The 17,472-nt window shown below is 45.2% G+C and overlaps 1 long non-coding RNA gene across 1 annotated transcript in view; it reads left to right on the plus strand.

Annotated features, from left to right (window-relative positions):
• Window positions 1-11,557: 11,557 nt before the first annotated feature.
• The window catches only part of LOC105990544, a 17,231-nt gene continuing 11,316 nt past the window's right edge, over window positions 11,558-17,472 (plus strand). Inside the window, exon 1 of the long non-coding RNA XR_001175316.1 lies at window positions 11,558-11,698. This is a non-coding gene — a long non-coding RNA (uncharacterized LOC105990544). The remainder of the gene's footprint in view (window positions 11,699-17,472) is intronic.

Consider the following 17,472-nt stretch of genomic DNA (forward strand, 5'->3'; position numbering starts at 1 on the left):
CCAAGGAGCAAAGGCTGGTCCTCTGAGCTGATAGGCCCGGACTGGAGCTCTGGGACCTCAGGATTGTAGGTGGAAGTCATCCGTATACCATGGACAATGGTCAAAGACTTCTTGAAACAGCACCTTGAGGAAGGAAGCAGGGATTGGGTATCATCACCACCTCCACACTCCACATTCTGGCTAGAAAGCCATCCTTCCGTCCTGCCTTCATAACAGACCACATGGCAGTGACCCCTAACAATTACCAGAGGCGATGCTGACCCAGGAAACCAGAGCTGAAGGTAAGGGCCTTGCTTTTGAGTAATGCGTATGTTTATATGCATATCACATGTGCATATATATATATATATACACACACACACACACACACACACACACACACAGGCATAAAGAACACCAGAATACATGGAAATATGTAACTCTATTTCCATTTCAACAATTCTTTCACATCTGTGTGCTCAAGTACCAGACATGGTGCTCAGAATGTCTCGGCTGGTTTTCAGAAGGACCGTGTGTGCGTGTGCACAAAGCATCTCTTGATGGAGTGGGTAGTGTGTGATGGTGGAAAGGCAGGCCAGTCAGGTTTGAGTCTCAGTTCTGCCACCAACCATAAGCTACCTGTATGTAACACCAGTGCTGGAGCCACAGGCTTTGTCTGGTGGCAAAATGAGAAGCTGTGAGTAGATGCTGAGGAAGCGAGTCTTGGCTGTGCATAGGTGCCAGCATTGTATGCAGTGTGGAGCAGAGTCCTTGGAGAAGCCAACCAGGGCTTCTGGCACCAGTTGTACATTTGAAGGACCTGGAGTTTTGTTTTGTTTTTGTCTTTTTTGGCTGTACTGGGGTTTGAACTCGGGGCTTCATGCTTGCTCTCTACCACTAAGCTAGGCCTCTAAACCATTTTTGCACTGATTTTTGAAATAGAGTCCCCCTTCCTGCCAGGGCGTACATCTGGACTCGGATTGGCCTATTTGGGGCTTCTCACTGTTGTTAGGATGATAGGCATGCACCATTGTGACTAGCTTCCCTCTACCATGATGGGGGTCCTGAAGACTTGTCTGCCTGACTGGCCTCAAATCACGATCCTCCTCAGCCTCCCAAGTAGCTAGGATTATGAGAGTGAACCTACAGACCTTCCTCCCCCCACCATCCGCCCCAGTCAGCCCTGCACCCAGGACTGAGACCCGTGGTTGAACGAGTTGCAGATGATCCCTCAGCCAGCAGGTGGCAGGCCTGAGACTCGAGCCAGATCTCATGATGCAGAAACCCCACTTCCGGCTCCCTGAGCAACTCCTGGAGCTGGAAGGGTGGGTACCACCTGTGAGTCTTCTGGTAGAGGTTGTGAGAGGATGCTGGCCTCTGTGGGGCTTCCCTGCAACAATACTTACTGGCTATGCAGTAGTCACTCTACTACATAATCTCCTAGGAGGGGGCTTGAACTTGTTAGATATAATTCAGGATGTTGGAGTGTCCAGGAATAAGAACACCAACTGGAAAGGAACTCGGCAAGGCAGAGTTTACTTCTGCAGAAAAGTACACCATTGGCCAACAATCTGACAGGCAAGCCCACAGGGCGGGCAGGCTGGCCACTTTTTATCCCTGACCCAGCAGGCCCTGGCCCTCTGCTCCCATAGGCTGAGCTCAGGTTCAGAATCTGCAAAAAGAATGTGGCTTATTAACTACAACTCGAGGAGCTTATAACAGGATGTCTTACTTAAGTGTAGCAGGAAACTGATGTAACTAAAATTTAATAAAAAGAGCCAAGCTGCTGGGCACCGGTGGCTCACATCTGTAATCCTAGCTACAAGAGGCTGAGATCTGAGAATCATGCTTCAAAGCCAGCCCAGGCAGGAAAGTCCGTGAGACTCTTATCTCCAAGAAACCACCAGAAAACCAGAAGTGGAGTTATGTATAGCTCAAGTGGTAGAGCGCTAGGCTTTAGTAAAAAAGCTGAGGGGCAGGCCCCAAGTTCAAGCCCCATGGCCAAAAATAACAAAAGGGGCAGGCACTTGGCCAAAGCAGGAGCTTTTCAAAAAAACAATTCTCACAAGATTGACAGAAAGGAAGTAACCCGCTTTGATAGAAAAGATGGCTTTTCTCATGACCTCAAGACCTCAAAGTCTTTGGCTTTTATTTGCTCACAGCTGTGTACTACCTCTTGAGCCATATGTCTAATCCAGATATTTTTGGCTAACTTTTTTTTGAGAGCGTCTCAGATTTTTCTACTTCAGCAGGCCTCAAACCTCAGTCCTCCAATCTCATCCTCCTGAGTAGTAGCTAGCATTACAGTTGTGAATCCATAGCTCTGAGGACCATGTCACAACCTTCATCTTTGATTGTAGTGAGATTGTAGAGTGAGTGTTTGAGAAAAATATACACCTTGAAGTCACGGGGAAGAGTCTAACATTTTCTGATTTTAGGCATTGCTCTGCCACTGCTATTTTTCTTTCCTTATTTTCATTTATTTATATTTATTTTTCATATTTTGTTCTAATTTTACTTATTCTGTGTGTGTGTGTGTGTGTGTGTGTGTGTGTGCCAGTACTGGGACTTGAACTCAGAGCCTAGGCACTGTCTCTTGCAAGTAATTCTTTTTTTTGGGTCCAGTCATGGGGCCTGAACTCTGGGCCTGGGCACTGTCCCTCAGCTCTTCAGCTCAAGGCTAGCGCTCTACCACTTGAGCCACAGTGCCACTTCCGGCTTTTTTCTTTTTGCTTATGTGGTGCTGAGGAATCAAACCCAGGGCCTTAGGCATGCAAGGCAAGCGCTCTACCACTGAGCCACCTTCCCAGCCCTAAGCACTGTCTTTTATTGTACCACTTGAGCCAAATATCCACTCTGGCTTTCTGGTGGTTAATTGGAGATAAGAGTCTCACGGACTTCTCTTTCTGGACTGACTTGGAACCTCAGATTTATTTGAGCCTCAGCCTCTTGAATAGCTGGGATTACAGGAGTGAGCCACTAGCACCTGGCCCCATCTCTTTACAATGCTCTAGACTATCTCTCAGAAGGAAGCTTTGGGACACATTACTCCGTCCTGGACTTTGGGTAGAATCCAAAAGATTTCATGCCAATTTCAGTCAGACTTCCTCAAGGCTGGCCTGTTTCAGGCTCATCTGCAGAGATTCTCTAAGGCCTCTCCCCTTCACCTAGTACTTGTGTGCCCGTGTCTCCATGGAAGAGGAGATTTAGGAGCCAGACTGTGCAAACACATCTCTAGTGATGGTAAACCTGAGAAACTGGTTTTGCAGGAAGCCAGAAGCAGCTTTGTGGACAGTATCTGACACGAAGAAGTCTTCAGTGCAGGAATGTATGTCAGAACACTGAACTGGGGCAGAGCCCATCTCTGTGGTCCCGAGGGGACACCAGCATCACCCTCCCCAGAGCTGATGAGGCCTGTGGGGCAGAGCTGTAGGAAGGGTCGATGGGCCTGGCTAACTTCCGGTGGGCCTGGCTTGCTTCCGGTGTCTTTTGTAAATGATAGCTCCCTACCTAGAAGGAAAGCCTCTGCACTGTGTTGGCTTCTCTTTGTGTGAAAAAAGTCTGGGTTCATGCTGGGCCGTAGTGACAGTTTAAGCTGGACAGTTGTTCGCAGTAGGGTCTGTTCTGTGAACTGCAGGGTGTTTAACAGGATCCTTAGCCTCCACCCAACGATGCATAGGTAAAGTCCTTCTTCATTTACAGCAATGCAAACTGTCTCCAGGTTTTGCTGAATGTCACTTGGAGGGTGATGGGTAGACCTGATGAGAATACAGGTCTAAGCTCTGAAGCATGCTTCCAGAGTGACAGAGAGGTGGGGGAAGGGAACGAGGGAGTGCAAAGAGCAAGATAAGGTGACAGATGCTGTAGGAGCCAGCAGACCCTGCAGCAGAGCATTCCCATGCAGCTCCCTCCCCACCCCCCACCCCACCGCTTCTCACAAACACAGCTGTGCGGCAAATCATCGCATATCTTTAGGAATCTACCCATTGCAGAGTCCAGCCAAGCTACTCATATCTAGTACGTTTACTTACTCTGACTCACATGTAACAGGATTTTGAGTGTGTGTGTGTGTGTGTGTGTGTGTGTGTGTGTGTGTATTACTTGAATTTGAACTCAGGATCTTGAGTTTGCTTAGTTTGTCTGGGACACTGCCACTTGAGATATGTCTCCAGCCCAGTTTAATACTAATTATTTTGGAGATGGAGTCTCACTGATGTTTCTTCCTGATCTGGCCATGAACTGCAGTCTTTCAGATCTCAGCCTCATCAGTAGTTAGGATTATAGGCACAAGTTTTGTTAAAAAAAAAATAAAACTTTATTCTTTAGGAAATGTATTCCTAAACAAAACTTTTGGAAACAAGAGTCACTACCAGCATCTTAAGAAGTATTATTGTTGGGCTGGGAAGGTGGCTCAGTGGTAGAGCACTTACCTTGCATACATGAGGTCCTGGCTTCGATTCCTCAGCACCACATAAGCAGAAAAAAAAAGCAGGAAGTGGTGCTGGGGCTCAAGTGGTAGAGCACTAGCCTTGAGCTGAAGAGCTGAGGGACAGCGCCCAGGCCCAGAGTTCAGGACCCACAACCAGACCCCCCTCAAAAAAAAGAAGTATTATTGTTAATGATAATGATGTTACTACAGAAACCACAATTCAGGATAATTGGGAAGAAAAATTCTACTCTTATGCCTTCTCCTACATAGTGATTTTCATTTTTTTTGTTTTTATCTGCTCTTCACTGCACAAATGCATGTTTTTCACACACACACACACACAAACAAACAAAAATTCAAGTAGATCCAACTTCCAAATCCCACCACTCCCTTCCAATGAATACTATGGGGAAATGCCTACATGAAGATCTGTTCTGCTGTATGTCAGTCTTTTGAGAGAGGATGTGAGTGCGTGCTCATATATTTGCAACGGATTATTCAGTGGTGGCATAACAGAGTCGGAGGGAGCTTCAGTCTCCACTTCTCAGAATTATTCAATCACTCTAATGAACATGGACTTTAAGCTAGAAATGACCTTAGGTACCATCCAGAGTTTTCACCTTACAGATAAGTTAACAGTGGCTCAGATAAGTTGGCCTTTCTGCCACAATACCAGGAAGTGTGGAAGACAGGGCTGGGAAGAACTCCCCACCCCTTAAGTCCCTGAAATAAATGGCTTTTCACAACACCTTTTTCCTTATTATATGTCCAGAAAGTCCATGGAGGGAAGGACGAGTCAGAAGAAAGCATAGTCTTATAAAGGGAACACCACAGAGCCAGTGCGTTCCCCAACATTCTTGTACTGCAAAGTGAATCCCAAACTATACACTGATGTGATTTTAAGGTGGGGACATTGGAAGGTAATTAGGGTTCAGTGAGGTGGTCAGGGATGGCCCCCCATGATGACATGTGTGGCTTTGTAAGAACTAGTTACTCAGGAGGCTGAGACCTGAGGATGATGGTTTGAAGCCTGCCAAGGCAGGCAAGCCTCTGAGATGCTAATCTCTAATTAACTGCCAAAAAGCCAGTAGTAAAACTATAGCTCAAATGGTAGGGAAGCAGCCTTGAGTGAAAAAGCTAAGGGACAGCACCCAGACTCTGAGTTTAAGCCCCAGGACTGGCACAAAATATTTTTTCCCCAATATATATTCCTCCTTTACATGATTCACTTATATAGTATACTAAAGTAGTGAGAGTTCAGACAGAAAACAGTGATGAGAATGTAAAAACAAGAAAGCTCTAAGGATGTTGGGAAAAAGGCAACATGTAGCTAAAGTTTTCTTCCAGTAGTTTCTCTATGAGCAACATAAGGAGTAATTGAGGTCTTTAGGTCAACTTCATTAGTTCATCAAGGAGGAAGTCGAAACCTGTGAGCTGAGGTGACTTATGTAAAGATACAGCTTCTGAATAGTTATAGGGTGATTTTCCTCCCTTTGTCTGAATGTATGTTGGTCAATCACTGTGTCATGTGTCTTCTTTACATTGGGAACATCTAATTTATTGATAGCAATGTTACTATTCAGCATAGTTGGGGAGAACCTAACAATAGCTAATGGAACTCATGGCTTTTAGTAAAGACCCAAAAAGTCTCTCTGTATCACCAAGAAAAATATCTTTCAGGCCAGGCACTGGTGGCTCACCTCTGTAATCCTAGCTATTCAGGAGGCTGAGATCTGAGAACTATGGTTCAAAGCCAACCCAGGCAGGGTTATCTCTAATTAACCTCCAGAAAAACTGGAAGTGGAGCTGTGGCTCTAAATGCTAGAGTGCTAGCCTTGAGCAAAAAGAGCTAAGGGACAGCACCCAAGCCGTGAGTTCAAGCCCCATAACTAAGAGAGAGAGAGAGAGAGAAGTCTTTCAGGCAGGCTACTGTGGAAGAAACACAAGAACCAAAAAAAGCAGAGCAGGGCTGGGAAGGTGGCTCAGTGGAGAGCACTTGCCTTGCATGCATGAGGCCCTGGGTTCGATTCCTCAGCACCACATAAGCAAAAAGAAAAAAGCCAGAAGTGGCGTGTGGCTCAAGTGGTAGAACACTAGCCTTTAGCTGAAGAGCTGAAGGACAGCACCCAGGCCCAGAGTTCAGGCCCCACAACTGGACCCAAAAACAAAAAAAAACAACAACAAAAAACAAATAAGGAGAGCATGCTTGAATTTACCTGCTTCCTTCCTCCCTTCCTTCCCTCCTTCCTTTCTTCCTTCCTTCCTCTCTTTCTTCTTTCCTTCTTTTCTTCTTTCTTTATTGCTTTTCTTGCTTTCTTTCTACAAATATACTTTTTGATAAAATTAACAAAAGACATGAAATTCTAATTTAAAAATTGACAGCTAGTTTTGACATTGGTTTGGGAAAAGAAGGAGTGGGAGGGGGAAGTGATGGGTGATTTGGGTTGAGATACACAATGAAATCACCTTGCATACCTGGTTGATGCTAATAAAAATAATTTTTTAGTCAGGTACTAGAAGCTCATGCCTATAATACTAATTACTCAAGAGGCTAATATCTGAGGATCACAGTTCAAAGTCAGCCGGTGCAGGAAAGTCCAATTAACCACCAAGAAAGCCAGAAGTGGAGTTATAGCTCAAGTAGTAGAACACTGGCCCTCAGCACAAAAGCTCAGGGACAGTGCCTGAGCCCTGAGTTCAAGACCAGCAAAAAACAAACAAATAACATATAAAATTTAAGTATTAGTTAAAGTGAAACTTTTGTTTTAGGCTGGGGATTTAGATCAGTAGAAGAACATTTACCTGACAAGTTCAAGGCCCTGAGTTTGGTCCTCAGCTCTACATCATCATCATCATCATCATAACTTAAAATTATTTTAGGTCAATAATGACATATGAAGATACAACAAATATTTGTTTTTCATATGTTTTATAACATGCTTAGCCTTTGAATACCTAGAAACAAACACAATTATAAATGGCTAAAAATAACAGGGATGAGTGACTGAGCAGTCTAGAAATTCAAGGGCATGGTATAACACCTACCTAGGAAGTGTAAGGCCCTGACTCCTAACCCCAGTATCTCTCTCTCTGTGTCTCTCTGTCTCTGTCTGTCTGTCTGTCTGTCTGCCTGTCTCTCTCTCTGCCTCTCTGTCTCTCTCTCTGTCTGTCCTCTGTCTCTCTGTCTGTCTCTCTGTCTCTCTCTCTCTCTCACACACACACACACACAATCAAATCATTCTGCAAGCTACTTTTCAGGACAAGGAGAGAGAGCATGCACGAATTGGAAACTTGTCTTGCTTGATCATTCAAGTCACACCCGCTGAGCCACATTTCTCTTGGCTGCTTGCAGGGAACTCTTGGGAGTAGGGGTGATATGACATTTCCCCAGGGAACGCTGGGTCAAGGGGTTTTGTGTTAGCAGAAAGGGAAATGGACTAATTCTAATTTAACCCCAATGGGAAGTGAGTTGACGTCCGGGAATGGGTCACAGAAGCCACAGGCGAAAGAGTCTCCTGGGGCCCCAGGAGAGTCTAGAACCAGGAAGTAGCAATCTCCCAGGCCCTCGGTTCACCCTTTTTTCTCTGGACCTCATGGGTCTGCCCTGCCTCCTTACACACACAAGGGGTTGAGTGAGAGGCCTGGGTGGAGGACTCAAGGGAAAGGGAGGGAGGGAGCACCAGAGCGCGGAGTGTGTTCTGCTTCAGCAGGCCGGCTAGGAGGAGGAGTGGGGTTTTGTGATGCCAGGCGAGGAGAAGGGCATGGGGAGCCAGCGCCATCTTCAGAGAGCCACTGGTGAGAGCCACTGCAGAGGCCAAGCAGTGAGCAGGCACAGAGCTGGCAAAGAAACCCAAGAGGCCTGGGTGGAGCCATCAATGTGCCACCGCCTCTCTGCTTCCTTCTCTAACCACCTCTCCTCTCTTTTTCCCCTCCCTCCCTCCTATTGTCCCTCCCTCTCTCCCTCTCTCTCTGTCTCTGTGTCTCTGTCACTCTCTCTCTCCCCCCTCCCCCCAGCTTTCTTCTTCTGTGTGCACACCTGGTAGACTGAATCCTGAGTCATATTCTCAGCAGACGAAACAACTGACTAGGTTGAGGCTGATCTCTGCACCTCCATTCCACGGCCTGTTGTGGCCATGGGTACAGGGGCACCGCAGGCCAACCACGGAACACTGTGTGAAAGTGCACCTGTGTATGCACACACATGTGTGTCACACAGAGAAGAAAGAGAAAGAGAGACAGAGACACAGAGAAGAGAGACAGAGCGGGCACCAGTGGCTCACACCTGCAATCCTAGCTACTCAGGAGGCTGAGATCTGAGGATCGTGGTTCAAAGCCAGCCCGGGCAGGAAAGTCCGTGAAACTCTTATCTCCAATAAACCACTAGAAAACCAAGTGGCACTGTGGCTCAAGAGGTAGAACGCTGGCCTTGAGCTGAAGAGCTGAGGGACAGCGCCCAAGCCCAGAGTTCAAGACCATGACCAACAAAAAAAAAAAGAGGGGGCTGGGAAGGTAGCTCAGCGGTAGAGTGCATGCCTTGCAAGCATGAGGCCTTGGGTTCGATTCCTCAGCACCACATAAACAGAAAAAGCCGGAAGTGGTGCTGTGGCTCCAGTGGTAGAGTGCTAGCCTTGAGCTGAAGAGCTGAGGGACAGCGCCCAGACCCAAAGTTCAGGCCCCGTGACTGGCAAAAAAAAAAAAAAAAGAGAAGACAGAGGGAGGAAAGGAAAAAGGGAGGAAGGAAAGGAGGGAGGGAAGGCGTGAGACTGGATAGGTAACAGGTTCTCAGGTAGGGTAAGAATGGGCCTGGCCTACTTCAAGTTGGATCTGAGCAATCTGGGTTCAGTCAAATAGATGTCAAAACTGTCCAAAGCATCAAGGATACACGACCAACATGTAGAAACTCTTCCAAGAAAGAAATAGATGTGACCACTACTAGGCCAGGGCTCTAAGAGCTTATTTAGCTCAAGAGAACAAAGGCTTAACAAAACAATAATTCTGAATAAGCAATTGTAAATTATGCTTTTCTTTTTTAAAGAAAGAGGTATAAAGAATGACACTAAAAAAGGATAGATAATAAATTCTTTTGTGTCCAGGACAGAGGGGTCTAGATGGAGTCATGTACATAAAAGTTAGAGAAGTAAAAAAGCAGTATGAAATGCTTTAGAACCATAAAACAGATGTGTGGGAAGTAAGAGTAAGAGGAAATAACTCATCCCTTTCCACCGGCAACAGTGATGTGTGGGTAGTAGGGAAAAGCAGGCTTCCTCACTTGGAGAGGTGAGTTCTGAACATTGTATCCAGATGGATATTTAGACATAATTATATAAGTATATAACTGTGCTCCTGTATCCATTTTAAAAAGAAGCCATTGGAGTGGGGTTTTGGTTTTCTTGGCCTGTCTTTCCCTATTTTTAAAAGTAGTGTGAAACCAGGCCCAGTGACTCATGTCTGTAATCCCAGCTACTCCAGAAGTGGAGATCAGACAGATCATAGTTTTGGGATGCCCTGGAGGAGAAAGAATAGTGAGACCCTGTTTCAACCAACAAGCCAGTTGTGGTGGCATACCACTATAGTTCCAGTTGCCTGGGACGGGGGAGGGTAGATAGGAGGACCATGGGTCCAGCCTGGCCTGGGCAAAAAGTGCAAGGCCCTTTGTGAAAAATAAAACTGAAAGGGATGAGGATGTGGCTCAAGTAGCAGAGCACTTACCTAGCAAGCGCCAGCTCTGAGTTCAAACACCAGGACTACTACAACAGGAATATCAATGAAGTTTGAACTACTGTTTGTAGAGAGCAGCTGAAACAAAGTTGTGAATGAAAAGAGCAGACCTATTTAATATCGGCGCCACAGCCTGCTCTAAAAATGAGAAATATTCCAATGGAAGCAGAAGGAACAGACCTCTAGAAGACAGCTAGAATCACACCTCAAAGGAGAGCATCACACAGCTTCAAACCTAAGCTCCAGCTCAGGGTTACAAAATCTATCTAACAAAAGAAAAAGACCCCAGGTCCAAGCTAAATATACTAGAGTCCCACAAAACCTCTAAAAATCCTGTCCCAGAGCTGAAAATCTAGACAAACTTAGGGGGGGCTTTAAAGAGTGAACAACAGCTAGCTGCCAGTGGCTCACACACGTAATCCTAGCTACTCAGGAAGCTAAAATCTGAGGATTGTGGTTCTAAACTAGGCCTAGCCAGGTAAGTTCATGAGACTCTTATCTCTAATTAACCACCAACAAAGCCAGAATGGGGGTATGGCTCAAGTGCTAGCTCAGGGAATTATACAGGCCTTGAGTTCAAGCCCCAGGAGCAGCACACACACAAAAAGGGCAACAAGTGAGCAATGTCTACACAGCTGAGAGGCAGAAACTGCCTTGATTAGAACCGTCCACACCAGGTGCCATTTGCCCCAGGAGTCGGCCGCTTCTTCCCTGGACCTGTGTGAGCAGGAGCCAGGTGGCCTTGCGTGGGAGACGTGGCACCAGTGTCCTGCAGGGCTGGGACGTGGGCTCAGGAGTCTCAGAGAAAGGTCTGTGGGCTACAAAGTTCCTTTCATGGGCTTAAACCTAACCAAAAGGTTAGCCACCTAAAGGTGGCTCATTGGTAAAGTGCTTGCCTTGCATGCATGAAGTCCTGGGTTTGATTCCTCAGCACCACATAAGCAGAAAAAGCCAGAAGTGGTGCTGTGGCTCAAGTGGTAGGGCATTTGCCTTGAGCTAAAGGGCTCAGGGATAGCGCCCAGACCCAGAGTTCACACCCACGACTGACCAAAAAAAAAAAAAATTAACCTAAAAACCTAATCTAAAAGCTCAATTCCTCAGGCTAGAGCTACAGCTCAGTGGTAGAAGATGAGTCTAGTATATGTAAAATCCTAGGAATATCCAACAAAAATGTAGTACCCCCACTCAGTCCTAAAAAAATACCCCTCAAGTCCTATTTGATTGTTTTTTTTTTAATTTGCTAGGTCTGAGACTTATAGCTGGTGCCTTACCACTTGACCCATACCTCCACTTCAGCTTTTTGCCAGTTATTCGGAGAGAAGAGTATCTCAGATTTGTCTGCCTGGGCTGGGTTCATGAACTACCATCCTCAGATCTCCTAGGTAGTTAGAGTAACAGACATGAACCACTGGTGCCTGGCTTAATGAGTTTTATAATACACACTTACATTATGATGTGGACCATGGCTGTCATTCTGGAACCTTCTCTCATGCTCTTTTGCATATAACCCGCCAAAGATAACTGCTTTTCTGGAATCCCTGCCGAATTAATTTACCAGCACTTTAGTGTTAGGTAAGTACACCATTGCTGTGGGGTCTTTTGTCATTTGGCTATATCATATGTGTAAGGCTCATCCAAATTGTTGCACGTGCTGCTTTGTTACTGAGTAGGGCCACTGTGGTGAAGACGCCATCTTTTGTTTATGTAGTCTTTAAGATTGTTTCCAGTTTAGGACTCTTATGAGTGCAGCTATGAACATTTTTAGCCAAAAAAGGAGAAGCCAATAGCAGCTGCACTGGACACTTAGTTCCACCTGACCTTGAGTCCTTGCTCTAGCTCCCTGCATTGAGCCTCACCCGCCTGGGACTTCTCCAGCCCTGTAGTGTGGTATACGTGTAATGCAAATGCCAACCCAGAGCAAAATGCCGCCCCTGGTGCTCCCTGGGGAAGCAATGAGGAGGTCCCTCCCTCCCGATGCCTGGGGTCTCTGCCACAAGCAGTGGGCAAGTCCTTCTCCCATGCTTTGCTTCTGAAAATAACTGAGCATAAATGCAACATCAGCAAATCATCTGGAAGCCTGCAGGCAAATAGAATCTAAGACACACAGTCAAAATGCTGAGGGGCGGGTAGTATACATGCCTCCCCACCTAGCTACTCAGCAGGCTGAGATCTGAGGATCACAATTAAAAGCCAGCTCTGGGCAGGAAAGTCCATGAGACTCTTTTTTTTTTTTTGGGTCCGGTTGTGGGGCCTGAACTCTGGGCCTGGGCGCTGTCCCTCAGCTCTTCAGCCCAAGGCTAGTGCCCTACCACTTGAGCCACAGCGCCACTTCCGGCTTTTTTCTTTTTGCTATGTGGTGCTGAGGAATCGAACCCAGGGCCTCATGCATGCAAGGCAAGCGCTCTACCACTGAGCCAACTTCCTAGCCCTGTCCATGAGACTCTTATCTCCAATTAACCACCAGAAATGCTGGAAGTTAGGTTGTGACTCAAGTGGTAGAGTGCTAGCCTTGAGCAAAAAAGTTCAAGGACATTGCCCAGGCTCTGAGTTCAAGCTCTAGGGCCAGCAAATAATTTTAATTTTTTAAATTTAAAATATATAATTTTATTTAGAAATATTAAAAATTATATAAAATATTAATATTGGGAAAGAGTGAGGGAAGAGGTGTCACTGTACAAAAAGAAATTACTCATTACCTGACTATATATAATCCCTCGGTATATCACCTTTATAATAACAATTAAAATATTTACATATAGATGATAAAGGAATTATATCCAGAAAAAATAGAAAGTACTCTTAACATATTAGCATTAAGCTAGGTGCTAGTAGCTCACATCTGTAATCCTAGCTATTGAAGAAGCTAAGATCTGAGAAGCTTGGTTCAAAGCCAATCTGGGCAGAAAAGTCTGTGAGATTTTTTATTGTTGTTGTTGGTCATGGGGCTTGAACTCTGGGCCTGGGCACTGTCCCTGCACTCTTCAGCTGAAGGTGAGCACTCTACCACTTGAGCCACAGCGCCACTTCTGGTTTTCTAGTGCTTTATTGGAGATAAGAGTCTCACGGACTTTCCTGCCCGGCCTGGCTTTGAACCGTAATCCTCAGATCTCAGCCTCCTGAATGGCTAGGATTACAAGTGTGAGCCACCGGTGCTCGGCTTGTGAGATTCTTATCTCAAGCTAACCAGCAGAAAAACAGAAGTGGAGTTGTGGTTCAAGCGTTAGAGTGCCAAGAGTCTCAAGTGAAAAAGCTAAGTGAGAGCACAAGGCCATGAGTTCACTGTTATGCATGTGCTCACTACACACACACACACACACACACACACACACACACACACACACCTATAATAAGACATTGCTAAAGATTCAATTTTAAAAATAGAAGGTTTAAGTAGACACCTTGCCAAAGAAGATATGTAAATGACAAATGAAAAATGAAAAGATTCTTAATATTTGTACTCTTCAGGGAAGTGTAAAACACCATGAGATAGCACTACATACCTAGTAGATTTGCTAAAATCAAAGAGATTGACCCAATCAAGTTGTTGGTGAGAATATGGAGCTATAGGAACTATATCCAGCATTGGATACAGGAATATAAAATATCAGAACTTTTTTTTTTTTCCATCACCACCAGTGGATTATGTTCTTAATTGTAGCTAATGAGAAGGCTGAAGATCAAAGTTCAAAGTCAGCCCAGGCAATTTTTTTTAAGTCTGCTAGACTCCATCTCAAAAAGCCAGGCTGGAAGCATGACTCAAATGGTAAAGTGTCAGCAGAGCAAATGAGCTTAATGAGAGCCTAAGGTCCTTAGTTCAAATCTTAATACAGACAAAAAAGGAGCTACTAAGGAGGCTGAGATCTGAGGATTGCATTTCAAAGTCAACCTGGGCAGGAAAGTCTGTGAGACTCTTACCTCCAATTAACCACCAGAAAACCACAAGCGGCGCTATGGCTCAAGTGGTAAAGTTGCTAGCCTTGAGCTGAAATGCTCAGGGACAGTACCCAAGCTCAGCATTCAAGCCCTATGAATGACAAAAAAAAAGTCAGAACCATTTTAGGAAAGATTTTACTTCCTTAAGATGTTAAACACACATATTACTGTAGGATCCAGCTGTTCTACTTAGATGTTTACCCCAAACAAATGAAAAGCATATTCCTACACAGACCTGTGTGTCTGTGTTTAGAGCAGGTTTATTTACAAACTCCCAGCCTGGAAACAATCCAAATGTCAATCCCCAGTGATCAGCTGATCAAATCATCATATGTTCACACAATAGAATGTAAAGCTAGGCATGAAAAAAGTAAATGATTAAAACCTACATCACCATAAAGGAATCCGAGAATATATAATTATTCCGAGCAAAGGAAGCTGGAAAGAAAACAACCCATCCTCCCTGAGATCTGAGGGGAATTTGGAACCTAACAGATCAGAAATCTAAAGCACTTCCGGGTCAGTGTTATACTTCTTGCTGGTCCTGTTCTGTTGGGGACTTCCCACCTGGTGTGTGGGGAGGGGGCGGGGAATCTCCCATTGCTGGCGGCCTGTGAAGTCTGTGTCATGTGTTCCTCACTTCGTTTGGCAGTGTCCCCTCCCAGAGGCCAGGTTCTGCGTGAATCAGGAATGTAAAGCATAAATCTGTAGTGACAGAATGAGAACAGCGGAGGCCAGGGGTGGGTAAAGGGACATAGGCAAATGGCTGGGCCTTGGAGACACATTCACTATCTTGATTGTGGTCTTGACTTCATGGCGGTACACATATGTCTTAGCAGATTTTATACTTTAAGTGTGTATAATAATGTATTGCAGAAATTCCCGAACCAAGGCAAATGAACTAAGGAATGAAATTAAATACATTGGAACGTAACAGTTACAGATAGGGAAGCTCGACCAATAAGGGAGGACCTGGAGGAGAACAGGAGCCGTTTGTCCCTGAAGGAGAGAGGGGGCTTCACACACAGGAAGAGAGGAGCTAGAACGCACTCCATGCTCGTGGTTTGGAACTGGAGATGCTGGTGGAGACATATGGCGTCCAATGGGTGTAGTTACGCTGGCAAGAAATCAAAAAGACTATCACTAGACATAGTTAGGTACAGAAAGATGTATAGATAGGAGGTGTGAAAATTTACATATGACACAAATTTCCAAGCCCTGTGACTGAGAGAGCCAATAGCCACGAGGCGGTCTTGCTCTGGTGTACAAGTGTGGTCCCAGGGACGTGGGAAGGGTCACTAGGAGAACTTTGATCCAGGCCAAAAGTGAGACTTGATTCAAATAATGAGAGCAAAATGGTGGAGGCATGGCTCAAGTGGTAGAACATTTTATATATACATATATATATATACACACACACACATTATATATAATATACATATATATGTGTATACATGTATATATACATTACATATAATATACGCATACACGTATATAAAATATACACCAATCTATACTAAAAGTATATATATAATATGCATCAACATATACTAAAAGCTGCCAAATACATGAATTACATATGAATTATTTATAATAAATAATAGCATCATGTTATAAATTAAAGCTGCCAAATATGTTCAGTCGTCAAAGATACAGTAAAGATAGAAGCAGATGCCAGTAACTCATGCCTATAATCCTAGCTATTCAGGAGGCTGAGATTTGAGGATTGCAGTTCAAAGCCAGCTCAGTCAGGAAAGTCCATGAAACTCTTATTCCAATTAACCAACAAAAAGCCGGAAGTGGAGCTGTGGTTCAAGTGGCAGAGGGCCAGCCTGGGGTGGGAAAGCTCAGGGACAGGGCACTGGCACTGAGCTCAAGCCTCGGGACTGCACACACAGAAAGGACTGTATCTGCTGATGTGACGAGAGCCTGAGTGTCTGGGCTCACGGCAGTGAGGCTATCCCGAGAACAATGGAAGAAGTAGGAGTGCTGGGCCAGCAGCTCGTGGGAGGGCAGCAGAGGTGTGGGTGGGCAGTGGTGAGGGCCATTGGAAAATGGGAAGCTTACGTCTGCAGCCATTAATCTCACAGAAAACCATCCTGGTACTTAACTGCCCACACAGAAGGAGGACCTGTGAGCTCTCTGGAGTTGAGAGCTGTCAGATGACATGTAAGAGGAAACAAACAAACAAAAATAAATCTGGGTTGGGTGGTGGTGGCTCACGCCTATAATCCTAGTTACTCAAGAGACTGAGATCTGAGGATCACAGGTTCAAAGCTAACCTGGGGTAAGAAAGTCCATGAGACTCTTATCTCCAATGATCCACCAGAAAACTGGAAGTGGTGCTGTGGCTCTAAGTGGTAGAGCAGTGCTAGCCTTGAGCGAAAGAGCTCAGGGACAGTGCCCAGGCCCAGAGTTCAAGCTTCCATGACTGACCAAGAAAAGAAATCTATTTGTGGAAGGAAAGATTCCTTCATGTTATGGGATAGAATGGTGTGTAAGTGGAAGGCCTGGTGGGGAGCAAGGCTGAGCTGGGAGGAGCCAACTCCCCAGGGTGCCCTGGTGTTCAGGGCTCTTGACTGCTCTCCAAGGCTGGCCTGAGAGTATGGCGCCAGCCTCCTCTCCCAAGACGTCTTTATGCAGTTTTACAGGTGCTTCGGGAAGTAGAAGTGATATTTACTCCCCACAGGCAGTCATTTTCCAGTTGCTTTATGTGTCCACACTTCATTACAGCCTAGGTGAGACAAGTGTCTCCTTTGTTCAGGTGTGAGCTCACTGTAAGGTCCGCAGGTGACCCTGAAGCTAGATGAACGAGGCCACTTCAGAGGAGCAATCATTTGATGCAACTCGGTATCCAATCTCTTACCACCATAATAATGTTTAAGATTTCTTACTGAGAAAAGTCACATTTTTCTAAACATAGAAGCACTTAAGTTTTTGGTTCCCCCTCCCACTCCACGCCCCCAATGGCTTATTAGCTTTGGTAGTCTGTAAGTATTGCATTTGGTCTGCTAGCTACAAAACCAGTTTCTCAGAAAGTAGATTTCAACGGAGAGGTCATCAGAAGTGTATTTCAGAACAAGGAATTAGGAAGTTAAACAAAAAATACTGCTTCTTTATTTGTTTTTAAAGACAGGTTATTAGCCCAGTAACCCGGGCTGACCTTGAACTCAGGATCTTCCTACCTCAACCAAGGGCTAAGAGTTTAATAACAAGACTCCATTTTAAAAATAAAAATAAACAAAACCAAAGTATGTACGTGAAAGGTCTAAATGGTAGACACCTCTAGCATGTGACTTAAGTAAAAACTACCTAAGTAAAAATTAAATTAAAGCTGGGAGCTGGTGGCTTATGCCTGTAATCCTAGCTATTCAGGAGGCTGAGATCTGAGGATCGCAGTTCAAAGCCAGCCC

This window comes from Dipodomys ordii, unplaced genomic scaffold (assembly GCF_000151885.1).
Source record: "Dipodomys ordii isolate 6190 unplaced genomic scaffold, Dord_2.0 Scaffold65, whole genome shotgun sequence".
NCBI classification, from domain to species: Eukaryota; Metazoa; Chordata; class Mammalia; order Rodentia; family Heteromyidae; genus Dipodomys; species Dipodomys ordii.